This window comes from Bactrocera oleae, chromosome 3, assembly GCF_042242935.1.
Source record: "Bactrocera oleae isolate idBacOlea1 chromosome 3, idBacOlea1, whole genome shotgun sequence".
Taxonomy (NCBI): Eukaryota; Metazoa; Arthropoda; class Insecta; order Diptera; family Tephritidae; genus Bactrocera; species Bactrocera oleae.
In genome coordinates, this window is record NC_091537.1 from 16,798,302 (window position 1) to 16,810,585 (window position 12,284).

The 12,284-nt window shown below is 33.7% G+C and overlaps 1 long non-coding RNA gene across 1 annotated transcript in view; it reads left to right on the plus strand.

Annotated features, from left to right (window-relative positions):
- Positions 1-5,213: 5,213 nt before the first annotated feature.
- Positions 5,214-12,284, plus strand: part of LOC138856471 (uncharacterized) — a 158,080-nt gene continuing 151,009 nt past the window's right edge. Inside the window, exon 1 of the long non-coding RNA XR_011395688.1 lies at positions 5,214-5,249. This is a non-coding gene — a long non-coding RNA (uncharacterized lncRNA). The remainder of the gene's footprint in view (positions 5,250-12,284) is intronic.

Sequence of the window (12,284 nt, forward strand, 5' to 3'; positions counted from 1 at the left end):
TTTGAACAACCCTCTACAGTTCGTTTAAAAATCTGTCAATAAAAATCGTAAAAAATGTATTAGCTAAAGTTGTCCTTGGCATTGACATAATAACTATGCAAAGAAATAACCCTCAACATCCAATTGTATTCTAAAATTTTATGCTGGTGGGCGAAACTATTTTTCACAAGTGACATAACTTCGCTCAACTCTAAATAGTTAAAAACGTAAATATTGGCAATTCCTTTACAGACTTGCTTCATATGCAAATCGTATTACTTTCTATTTGGCAGAAATATACGTACATATTTATGATATAAAAAACAATATATATTTACATTGTCGTTTGAATACGTCTCGAATATAAACAGAGCAATTTTGTAAACTTGTGTTTATGTCATAAACATGCAGGAACTTACTCCTTGACGTGGTCAACAAATATTTCATTGAGCTTGAAAGAGAAAAGCATATTTACATATAACATTAGGGTGATCTCTTAACGTTGAAAGAAATGTTTGGTGAAATATTTTCTAACTTCAAAATTGTTTTGATACTCTTATGGAGTTGAATATCTCACTTTTTTGTCACCACTGGGCGAACCCTAAAATACTCTTAGCACTAACCTTGCGCGGTAGATCTTAACCGTTGTCTATCTTTATGATTATTTATCTAATATATACGAATATTAAAACGGGTTTCAGTGTTGAGATCAATTCTAAAATTCGTATAGAATAAACAGAACAGTTATAATATATTCTGAAATTCGTATGGTTTGATTTCGGAAAGGAATTAATTTAAATTGGTCTATAAAGCATTAAATATATTCTCACACGCCTCCGTAACAAAAGAGGTTGTTAATTAAAAGATTAAACTCAAGCGAATAATTTAATTTTTACGAGAGAGAGCGTTAAATTATCGGATGAGAGAAATAGATGACGTTAATTGAACAATCTAAGTCTCTACTTAAAATTAAATTATCGAAATGCGAATATATTATTTTGAGAAGAAAAATGAATGGAAATTATAGAGACCGATATCAACTACATTTAAAATGGAATATCAAATTCGAAAAGAGTCAGAAAAAATTTGTTTATATTCTCAAAAAACTCCGCCTCGAATTACAGAAAATACCAAACGATTTCAAAGCGAAATATCTGAAAGTACTGCTCGAAAAAGATTTGTAAAACATGCTTGTTATTTTAAAGGATATCCCTTCTATAAAAGCGTCACAAACAAAAACAGTTGTCGAAGAACATAGTAAAATTTAAATTATTCTTTCTTTTTTAAAACGGCAATAAAAGTTTGTTCTTTGTATATTTAAACAGTTGCTAAGAAAACTCGATTTACTAATATTTGTACTTGTATGTAATTTGAAGTATTTGAAAGTACAACTGCGATTTTGCTTATTGACATAGAAATCGTATTTTCCTAAAAAGTTATTTTGTACATGTTTATATTAAAGTATCTAAAGAATGAGTGGGATTTAGTAACCCCAGTGTTGCAATCTGGCAACACACAGCTTTGTTGTAAAGTTTGAGATTTTTGATGTAATATATACTCAGAACGTTTCGACATACGAGCGCTATTTGTGTTCTTTACAGTAACTTAAAATATTCATCTCGGCCAAAAAATGGAAAAAAATCACAAACATTTTCGCGGGAATATTTTTGTCAGCTTTCGACGTGGATTAACTTAGCAAGAGTGCATCAAAAAACTCAATTAAAATTTCGATGATGAAGCTCTATCAAAGATCAGTGTCTGCCGATGGTATGGTGAATTCAATAGAGGTCGAAAATCACTCCAAAACGAGTTTCGTAAAGGTCGTCCAAAATCTGTTGTTGTTCCGGAAACTATTGATGCTGTGCGCACACTGATATAGCAAGATCGTCATGTGACCTATCATGAGATTGGGACAACTATAGGCATTAGTGAGACAAGGATACATTCAATATTGCATGAACATTTGATTGTAAAAAAAATTTGTTTTCACACAATTTGTCAATCGCATAAAAAAGACTCGTGTCGAATGATCGAGAGAAATGTTAAAAAAAATACGAAAGCAGTGCTTCGAAACACATCGTGAATTTACAGGTATGAGCCCGAAAGTAAGCAGCAGTAGACTGCATTGGTAGCAAATGATTGCCTGTTTTTTTTTTTTTTTTTTGGAAAAACTGTACATGTCTTAACTGTACCACTAGAACAACGTAGAACGGTAAATTGTGAGTAGTACACAACCATTTGTTTGGCAAGAAATCAGGAGAACCAACCGCTAAAAACAGATCACTCTTCACCACGATAATGCGAGCTTTCACACATCGACTGAAACAACTGCATTTTTTGGCATTCACAACATCGATTTGATGAGTCATCCAATATATAGTCAACATGTAGACGTAAAAGATAAACTAAGAAGGCAACGTTCTTCGCCATCTCAAAAGGCGTTTGATGCATTCAAAACTCATGTTTTGAAGCTACCTCAATCAGAGTGGCAACAGTGCTTCGACAATTGGTTCAAATGCATGATAAAGTGATCTTGATCGAGAATAGACTCTTGCAAGTCCTCTGGCTAAAGTCATAATAGAAAGGTTCGACGGAAATATATGAGTAGTATTTTCACGAAGTACTGCAGCTATTGACTAATGTGACTCTTTTTTAATATTTAACTATTACTGAGGTTTTATGACCAAAACCTGATTGAAATATATCAATACGTATATGTCTGGAATAGCAAAAAGGAGTGAACATTTCTGTATTTTACCCCTTTTCACATTTTTAAAATCAGGAATGTTGCGCTAAGCCTGTGTGAGGTACAGCAAAACAAACATTTTTTTTTCGTATATATTAAAATTCTTTAAGTCTCTTAGATGTCCTATTGTTTCTTTGTATTCCGCTTGCATATAGAAAAGTTTTCAGAATTATTTCGTGTTATGATAATAATCAATAATATTCACTAAACTACATAGAAATCAACCCGAATTCTACAAACCACATACTCGTAAATGTCAACCAGAAGCATCTAATCACGCAACCCTTTCCTTAAGTCTAAGCCATGACGTATGCATTTTACTCTCCCTCCCTGGGCTAGATAACTGCTGAGTTGTTAATTCACGGGCAAACTGTATGTCTCGGCGTTTTATTGAATCTCACGTAGTTTACACAGTTGTTGTTTGCATAGTTTTTCACTCGCCACTCACATTCGCATACTCATATAGATAGCTCGCCTGCGCCTCTAGCTATTTACCCCCCAAACGCCAAAGACGGATCACCTCACAGTGATATGACACGGCGCTGCATTGAGAATTGATGTGTTGATAGAAAATGTCATTGATGACATGACAAATGTCTCCGCAATAGATTCGCTGTTTTATGACTTGTTTACATATGGATTTACTCACTCGCACAAACCAACATACACTCATGCATTAATCTAACTTTATATTTTCACTACTTTCACAGCTGCATAGCAGTTATTTGTTCTATTGTAGAAAGGGTGAAAGGTACATATGACGTTGGCGCTCAGGTGATCCTGTAGGAAATTTAGTTGGTATGTTGATGTAACCCCAAAAAATTAGTCTAACGCTGCCAAATCACTTAACTAGGTGAAGAGTTGGCAACCCTATTTCTGTATAAGATTCGGTCAGTAAAAGTTCCTTCCAATAAAGTAATGGTGTCTTAGACGCCTTATCTTGATGTGGGGAATCAAAATGTATGCCAATATTGCTTAGAAACCATACCAGTTAGTAACATTTTTGGACGCGCCAGCTTAGAGGATCTCTTCAAAATTATTTCTAATCAAAATCCGAGAACTTTTCTTTTTACACCCCGAGAACTTTGCTTCTTACCCATTAAATCTAAAGTATTTCTCATTGCTCATGTTTTAAAAACTCTCTGGAAGATAATGCGCTTTTTTAAAAAATAAATTTTCACGATTTTTTTAATTTTTTCCGATGTTAGTCTTTGTAAAATAATTGTCAAAATATAATGAACGTAAATGTCAAACACATGTATTTACTGTGACAGCTGGTTTGACAGCCACAGATGTATTTAGGTAATTCTAAGCCTCTAAACCCCTAAAAAGTTTTTTAGACGTTGGTTTAAATTATTATTATTCAAGTGATTTTAGAATTTTTTGAGTCTGGAAAGACATACCTATGATTGATTATATTATAGAGTTTGTATGCGAACTCCCTCAGCAAAAATTGGCGACTTAATTAGAATTTTTATGATAAAATCACATATAAAATATGAAGCTTTCTGATATAATGCATCATTTATTAAGCTTTGTACTTCAACATGTGCTTATTATAGCTTTCAAATATTTTTCCTACTGGGTATGCTAGTCGAATTCCGTAAGTGTTAGAAGCTGCATTTCGTTTGTCAACATATACTACCAATATAGTATGTAGGTATGTGTGTGTTGCGTTAAACTCCATCGATCAAATGACATTTTAATCGATTGCACTCGTTTTGAATTTATGAATTTGTTTTGAGCTTTGCTTGCATTGCATTAGGTTAGAGAGTGTGCAAGATATTACACTGGAAATCTTTAACCTACGTGCATTTCATATATTATATATTTATTTATGGGGAACAAAATATGGTCATCATTTGTGCGCCGCACGAGGCAGTAAATCATTTATAATTATATTTGCAGTGGCATTAGTTATAACGGTATTGTATTTACTTAGTAAATATATTTATAAAATATATTATTCATTTAAATTCATGCCAGGAATTTATATAATCATACAATTTATGTTATTATTTTGTGTGATTTGTAAGCTAAAAGCAATTATTTATATATATTATGTGCTCAAACCGCCGTAAATAATAAATAAGTAGATTCGGTAATAATTTTTCCAAAAATGATAGAATTTTCCTACGTAGAGGGTTCACTTAGTTTAGGTGAAACGACGTGGGAAAGATTAGATAGGCATGAATTACTGGCAAAACGACTTCGATAACTGATTAAAAGAGAAACCACATAGTCAGTAAGAGCATATTTAGAAGCAAAGATTTTTCATTCAGGCTTCAAACAGAGAAGGTCGCTATTGAATGTTTGGAAATCGAATATTTTCAACAAAGAACATAAATACTTAAATCTAGTTTGACTTTATGAATTATAAAAACAAATAAACAATTATATTTCACATACATATAGGTATAGCTTTCATATAAAACTCATAATATAAAATTATAAAATTAAATTTTTCTCATTTTACTTATATTTTCAGTTTCGCGAGCATCAACTTATTCAATTTAATTACAAGGTAAGTTTTTAAAGTTTTGCACTACTTTATAATTTTATTTAATTTTTTTATGAAACTAAAGTGTCTAAAAAGACAGACAAACATACCGACATGATGAAGTGTATTCTGATCAGAGAAGGTTGTTAATAATATCGTAATTTTTCTCTGGTCTCGTGATTCTGAAGATTTTTGTATATCGAATAAATCTACATCCACTTTGGTTTCTCTAAGTTACTAAAAGAACCGTTATATTCCGTAGCACTCTTTCGAAAGCTGCAAAGAAATAGAGCGCGAGAAAATAATGATTTTGAAGCGTGTAAGATTTCTAAAATGGAGGCTTTATATTCCAAATAGTTGATTTCAGCATTTCTGGAGCGTGGTAAGAAGATACAACCATCAATATACTGAAATCCACTTCCGATTTTTCACCTGCAATGTTTGTCATAGGTATAAACTCCCTCTCAAAGCTTTTAACGCTATTGTCTCGAAGATCCTGAAGATAGTGGAAAATATTCTCAACAATTTGTTCAACATGAACTTTTTCATACTTAACCTCATTTAGTGTGCTGCTTGGGGAAACTTTACCAAGCATTATAACCTTAAGCTTTCCTCTATATTTTTATACCCTGAACAGTGTAGATTAAGTTTGCCACGAAGTTTGCAACACAAAGAAGGAAACGTCGGAGTCCCTATAAAGTAAATATGTATATAAATGATCAGCGTGACGAGCTGAGTTGATTTAGCCGTGCCCGTCTGTCTGTATACACGCAAACTAGTCCCTCAGTTTTTTTAAATGTCGCTCTGAAATTATTCGTACGTCCTTCCCTCACAAGGAGCTGCTCATTGTTGGAACCGCCGATATCGGACCACTATAGTATTGTATATAGCTGCCATACAAACTGAACGGTCGAAATCAAGTTCTGGTATGGAAACTTTTTTATTCGGGAAGGGTATGCTAGCTTCAGTGCAAAGCTTTTCCTTGTTCTCGAAAATGTTTGTAAATATTTTGGAGCACATCTTCCTAAAGCTCTCTATTATCATAAAAAATTCAAATATTGAAGCAAAATTATTATTTTATATGATTTTGGCTCAACCACATGTCGTTATTCTTCATAGTATCTACATATAACTGACTGGCATATTTTTTTCTATTTTGATTTATTTCTGAAATAGGTCAAAAAAGCGCACAAGAGCTTAACAATAATACGCTGTCTACTTTTTCCTCTTATCTTGTCTGCTTCGCTATTCAAAGTCAATAGCTTTCATAATTAATTTTATATGCAAGGCTGCGAACTATGAGCAAACAACAGGCTGGACTAAAATTCATTTAGTAAGAGAAAAAAAAAAACAAAAGAAAACAATCAATAATATCTCATAATGGCTATTCCAACGCCCAATATCGGTAAGCGCTTACGGTTCTGCCACTAATTGCTGTGTGTGGTGCGACCTACCCTAAATTTATGCAATGCGTGTGTTGGATACGTCAATCTTTTTTTTTTCATATTAAATATTTTTTCTACATAAATAAAAATGTATGTTTGTGTTTTTTTGTTTATGGCAAATCCCTTTTTTTCGCAAGATATTTTTTATATATAGTAGACTCTAAGAAAAAAAAGCGCTACTATTTCTTTCTCTCTTCCCAGTTCCTGCGCTATTTGCTGACAACAAAAAATAATATCATATCTACATTGAGGCATATTAATTTTATTGATTTGCCATACACACGCAAAATGGCAATTTCTCGCTTTATTCGCGCCATTATTTTGAATATCTGGCAGCCTTTGTCTGATTTTTTCCTTTGTCGTTTTTTTTTTTTTTGTTTGGAGAAGGCAAAAAACATTTAGATTAATAAATTTTTCAATGACGAAAGCCTTTGTTGTCCATATAGTCCTAACTGTAGTCGTCGTATTTACATAGTTGCATCTCTCCACTCCTGGAAAACATATTAAATACGCTGTCAACATACCGGAAGTTATGTGTGCGTTATGTTATTTTTCCATGTGTTATGTTGCATGTTCAGCGCCAATATTAAATCAAGGCTTTTTGTTAAAATATTGTCTTAATATTCGCCTACTGTATGCTGCTGTTACTATATAATAACGGGTTTTAATCGTTTATGCTATCGGTTTGCTTACTTTTTTATTTCTTGAGTTTTAAAGCATGCCCGCAACGAAGTCCGCAATCAAACGGCTACCGATCCATATGGTACGGCCATACTTCGCGCAAATCTCACGACGATATTACCAGAACAGTTCTAGACTAAAATACTGAAGGAAATCGAAGAGGTGGGGAGAAAAGAAATTTCTAGCGATAAACAAATCTTATTATAATTTGTTTGTTGGGCCCCTATGATGCATCTAGGCACTATGGAGAAATATGTATAAAAACCAAGTCCGTATTCAAAATATCTTTTTCTAAGAGTAAGTTTGCTCTGTATTTGTATTAAATATTACTAAGAAAATGCTCATATTCTGTAAGTAGGCTCTGATGTTGAAAGAGCGGATAGCAGATTATTGTTTCGGCAGATCCATTTCGATAAAATTGTTACGTTATTTTACTTTGCAAGCACTGCTTTGCGCCATGCATCCGTGTTGGAATAATATTTCAATAGTATCCTTATTACTTCCAAAAAATGCATGCCTTTTACACCGAACCAGAGTTAGATCGAGGTCATTATACGGTTATTCAAAGAGACAAAACTTAACAAGTTAAATCTGCTGACATGTTAGGCTGACTAGAAAGACTATATTTAATACAAGCTCGATGTCTCTAGTCTCTTTAAAACTTTTAGACAGACCAACACGGTCTTGCACGTTATCTCATGGTTGAAAACGCCGAAGACCCTATGAAGTATATATATAAAAGATTAGCGTGACGAGCTGTCCCACAGTTTTTGAGATATCATTAATAGATACCATAGAAACTGAACCATCGGAATGAAGTGCGTGTATGAAGAACTTTTCCATTTGACGAGATATATTCACTAAATTTAGCACGGGTTCAATCGCCGAAGAAATTGCTCAGATCGGATCACTATAGCATATAGCTGTCATACAAACTGATATATTGAAAGCAAGATGCTGTATGGAATCTATTGCAGCATATTAGCTGTGGTGCAACCGAAGTTTTTTTGTTTTTTTTTGTTAACCACTCTTAAGTCGCGCAGTAGCCTTAACGGAACTCAGTCCCCTGAGTAGAGCAACTTTTGTTCCCGTTTAACATATCTGTAAAATACCCCTGACAAGTTATGATATTTCAAGCAAGTCTGCCTTGAGGCGACTGCATGCTCAAGTAAGTTATGTTATATACTCGGAAGGACAACGGAAATGAACTTGAATGTCTTGTTGTGTCACAGGTGCATGCCACCAAGGCTTTCCAAACAAAAGCACACCACACACAACGCTTATTAAAAGCGTCTAGGTGTGGAGTATTCAAGAGGTGTGTGCCGCAGTCTTCATGTTGCAACCGCAGAACCCAGTACTTATGTACCGCTATGCATGGCTATGCATAAAATGTCTAGGGGAAATGCAATTTCTTGTTTGAATTTGTCAACGGAGGACATGCAACTAAGATACAAATGCAGCTGCTATGTTATACAATATTCATGCATACATGGACACATACGAGTATGTACATAAATATGCACGCTATATTGACACATTGAATGACAGGCTTTTATTAATATACTCTCCTATCACTAGTTTAGTACACGGGTGTTGAAATACTTGCGTCGTGGTGTGGTATAGACTCTATGTTTACTGTTATTGTTTTTGTTGTTGCCATAGCCAGACTATTTTAATCACCTTTTGTGCGATTACATCTCTTAAGCTGTCTGTCTGCTGGCTTGCCAACCAGTCGTCCAGTTATTCGGTGTGTCGCTGCAGCTGACAGTTTAGTACAAAAACAAATAGTTGTGGTTATGGTATGACATATTAATTATTTGCTACCGATAATTTACGAAATTATAAGTTTGATTTCATTTGAGATAATTTAATTTGAAGGAGTTTAAAATTGAGAGCTTCAGAAATCGAAATATTTTGTGGGGTGGTAAAAATACGCATTTTCATCATGTTTTAAAGCTATTCGATAGTTTCTATACTACTATTCTTGACTATGACTATCAACGTAATAAAAGTTACTGAAGATATTACAAGTATACGAAGACATTAATACGAAAAGTTGAAAAAGTGGTCCCTATTTTTATGAAAGAATAGCTTTTTCTATTCATTTTATTGGAATCAACCTTCGCCCACATCAACATCCGCCAATTCAGAAGCCATTAATGATAGCTCTACATTGACTGCAACATTATGGGCGCCTTAATTTTTGAAGAAATATGGACCAATGTTTCACTCTGCCCATAGTGCATACAAAACAGTGACGTTTTAAGGATATAACGGTCCATTCAAAGAAAAATCAGCTTCACCGCTGAACAAAATTTTCTTGAGAAAATCGGGATCGGTGGCCATCCGGTTTTGGGCCCATTCACCGAACGTGCGACGCCCTTGATGATCGTTCGGCCTCAATTTTTGCACGATTTGTATTTTGTAACCCCGAAAACCCAAATTTTTCTGCAGAATATTTGATAAAGTGGATGGGCAGAGCTCGAATGGTTGTGTATATACCCACTCGGGTCTCCTTCGATACTCTACTCCTCAGCAGCAATAGCATATTCGCACTGTATGACGTCTCGAGGATGAGGATTATTCTCTAGAGTAAGCGTGGTGCGAAACCGATCCATGGTTGCTCGAATTACCAACTTTGCTAGACCATTATATCAACCGAATATTGGACGCAGCACGCCATTATATTGGTTTTATCTCATAACTAGAGGCAAAATCAATTTATGTCGTATTAAAGAATATTATTCGTTGTGATGTTGATAGGATTCGAATTTAATGCTATCAGATTTGACTAAAAGTGGTATTAAGTCAAGAAGACTTTGATTAACTCTGTTTGTATTGGACCACAACCTGCCTCATGTAATAGATCTCTGATATTTCGAAATATTAGAGGGGTTTTTCTTTTATTCGCTTTCCTGAACAGCATTACATATTGGGGTGGAGCGAAAAAAAAAAATTTTAGATTTAGCCTTTTTCCGATATAAATACTTTGGGATTAATTACCAATGGATAATATATTGTAAATGCTCAGCGTATTAAAAATCGTTGTCCATAAAATTAATTTTGCTTCAAGTTAAATCCTTCCATTATCTAAGTATTCTTTGACCTACTCCATTTAAAACATTGATTCCTCATTATTTTGCTTGAATATGTATTCTAGTTTCTGAATGCATAAACTTAGTTTATTTTGCAAAACTTTCACCGATTACTTAAATTCCAATTATTATTTGTTTCGCCTGGTAAAAAATATTTACTTTCTAACAGCGTTTCTTTAGATATTATGTCAACTTTCCATTTCAGATAACTAAAGCTTAGAGTTAGCTAAGAAAATGTTTATAGAACAATGTGTTTATTACATTATTTAAAGAATTATGTGTTCTAAATAACTTGTTTAGTTTCTCCTTCCATTTTGCCTATACTCATCTTCTACTCTTATCTTCGACAATTATTTCCCTGATATTTATTATTTATTCATAATAACTTGTATTTCTTTTTTAAAGCGTATTTAATTTGCTTTATTACAAAAGTTTCTTACTGCACCGACACACAATTATAGTAATATATACGTTCTCATATGATTATAACGCCTTAAAGCAAGCAAAATCTAGCAAGCTCTATACAAACAAATATCACTCATACGCCATGTCCTGCTGCGCCGCCTACTCATTTCCTTTCATAACTAAACTTTAACTAACGAATGCTTTTCTAGTCTGCTTTCGCAATGCAACTGTTTCTAGTTTTGCATACAAATACGCATACATTTACATATTTGCTTCATAAATATACAAACAAGCACCAACAGAATTTTGCATTTACTAGAATTACTCGTAGAAAGCGCCTGCTCATATGTTACGGTGTGTAGACTCAGAGTATTGCATATGCATATCCGTGAGGAACTAAATTTGCATATCTGCCTATTCCGTTATTTGTTTGTACGTAGTTGTTTGGGGCATGTTAACTCCGTGATTAATACAATTTACGCTCGCCTACAGCGCTCTTTGCTGAGTTGAGTTGAGCAAGAGAAAAATAGAATTAAAAAAAATAGCAAGAGAAAAAAAAAATAAAAATTATTTTTTTTATTGTACTCACTCATTCTTGCCATTTGTAGATACTATACTCACTGCTGCCAGAGTAGTAAATGTTTGCAGTCTTTTTAGGACTCTGTAGATTATGATCTTATATTTAATACTCTCCTTCCTACTTTCTATAAATTTTGTTGTCTACTCAGAAACTAAGCTAAAGATCAGCGATCGTCTGAAATTAGTACAAAGAGAATTTATGAACGTTGCTAAAGGGTTGATAGCTCTTTAAAGAGAGGAAAGAGCAGCCATTATCTCTTTTGGTCAGCCAAATCTTTTATCTCACCGGAGCAAGTGACTTGCACTGTTTCAAATTTCTTTTACAAACAGTTCTCAGCGAGGTCCATAACAATTCTTACGAGTATAGAGCTATTGACATTACTCAATCGTATTTTCCATAGCTTTAGCGCCATCACTTTCAGCATTGCGGCCTGAAGGTAACTGTTATGCATTATAATTTAAGATGTATAATTCTTTGAGTACTCTTATGCGATTTTTGGTAATATAACTTTATGACAGTTGATATAAATTATGGGATAACTAATCAGTCTAAAAATCAATCACGAATAAAACATAATCGTTTCTGCTTTTTTCGACGAAATTTCGACCGATATTGTTTTTAACTTTGTTTTCTCAAGAGAGCTTATATAGGGATTTGATACCATTTTCACAGCCATTTTTGTTCAAAGTGACGAAAATAGCTTTTATGATATAGAATCTGATGCAAAACCATTGTTTGATTTTTCCCATCTGAAACATTAACCTCCTCAAAGACCAAGATATTTTGGTATTCGAGTTATCATTTTAATAAACAGACGAATGGCGAGCCGACAGGAATTAAATACGTCTCGCCA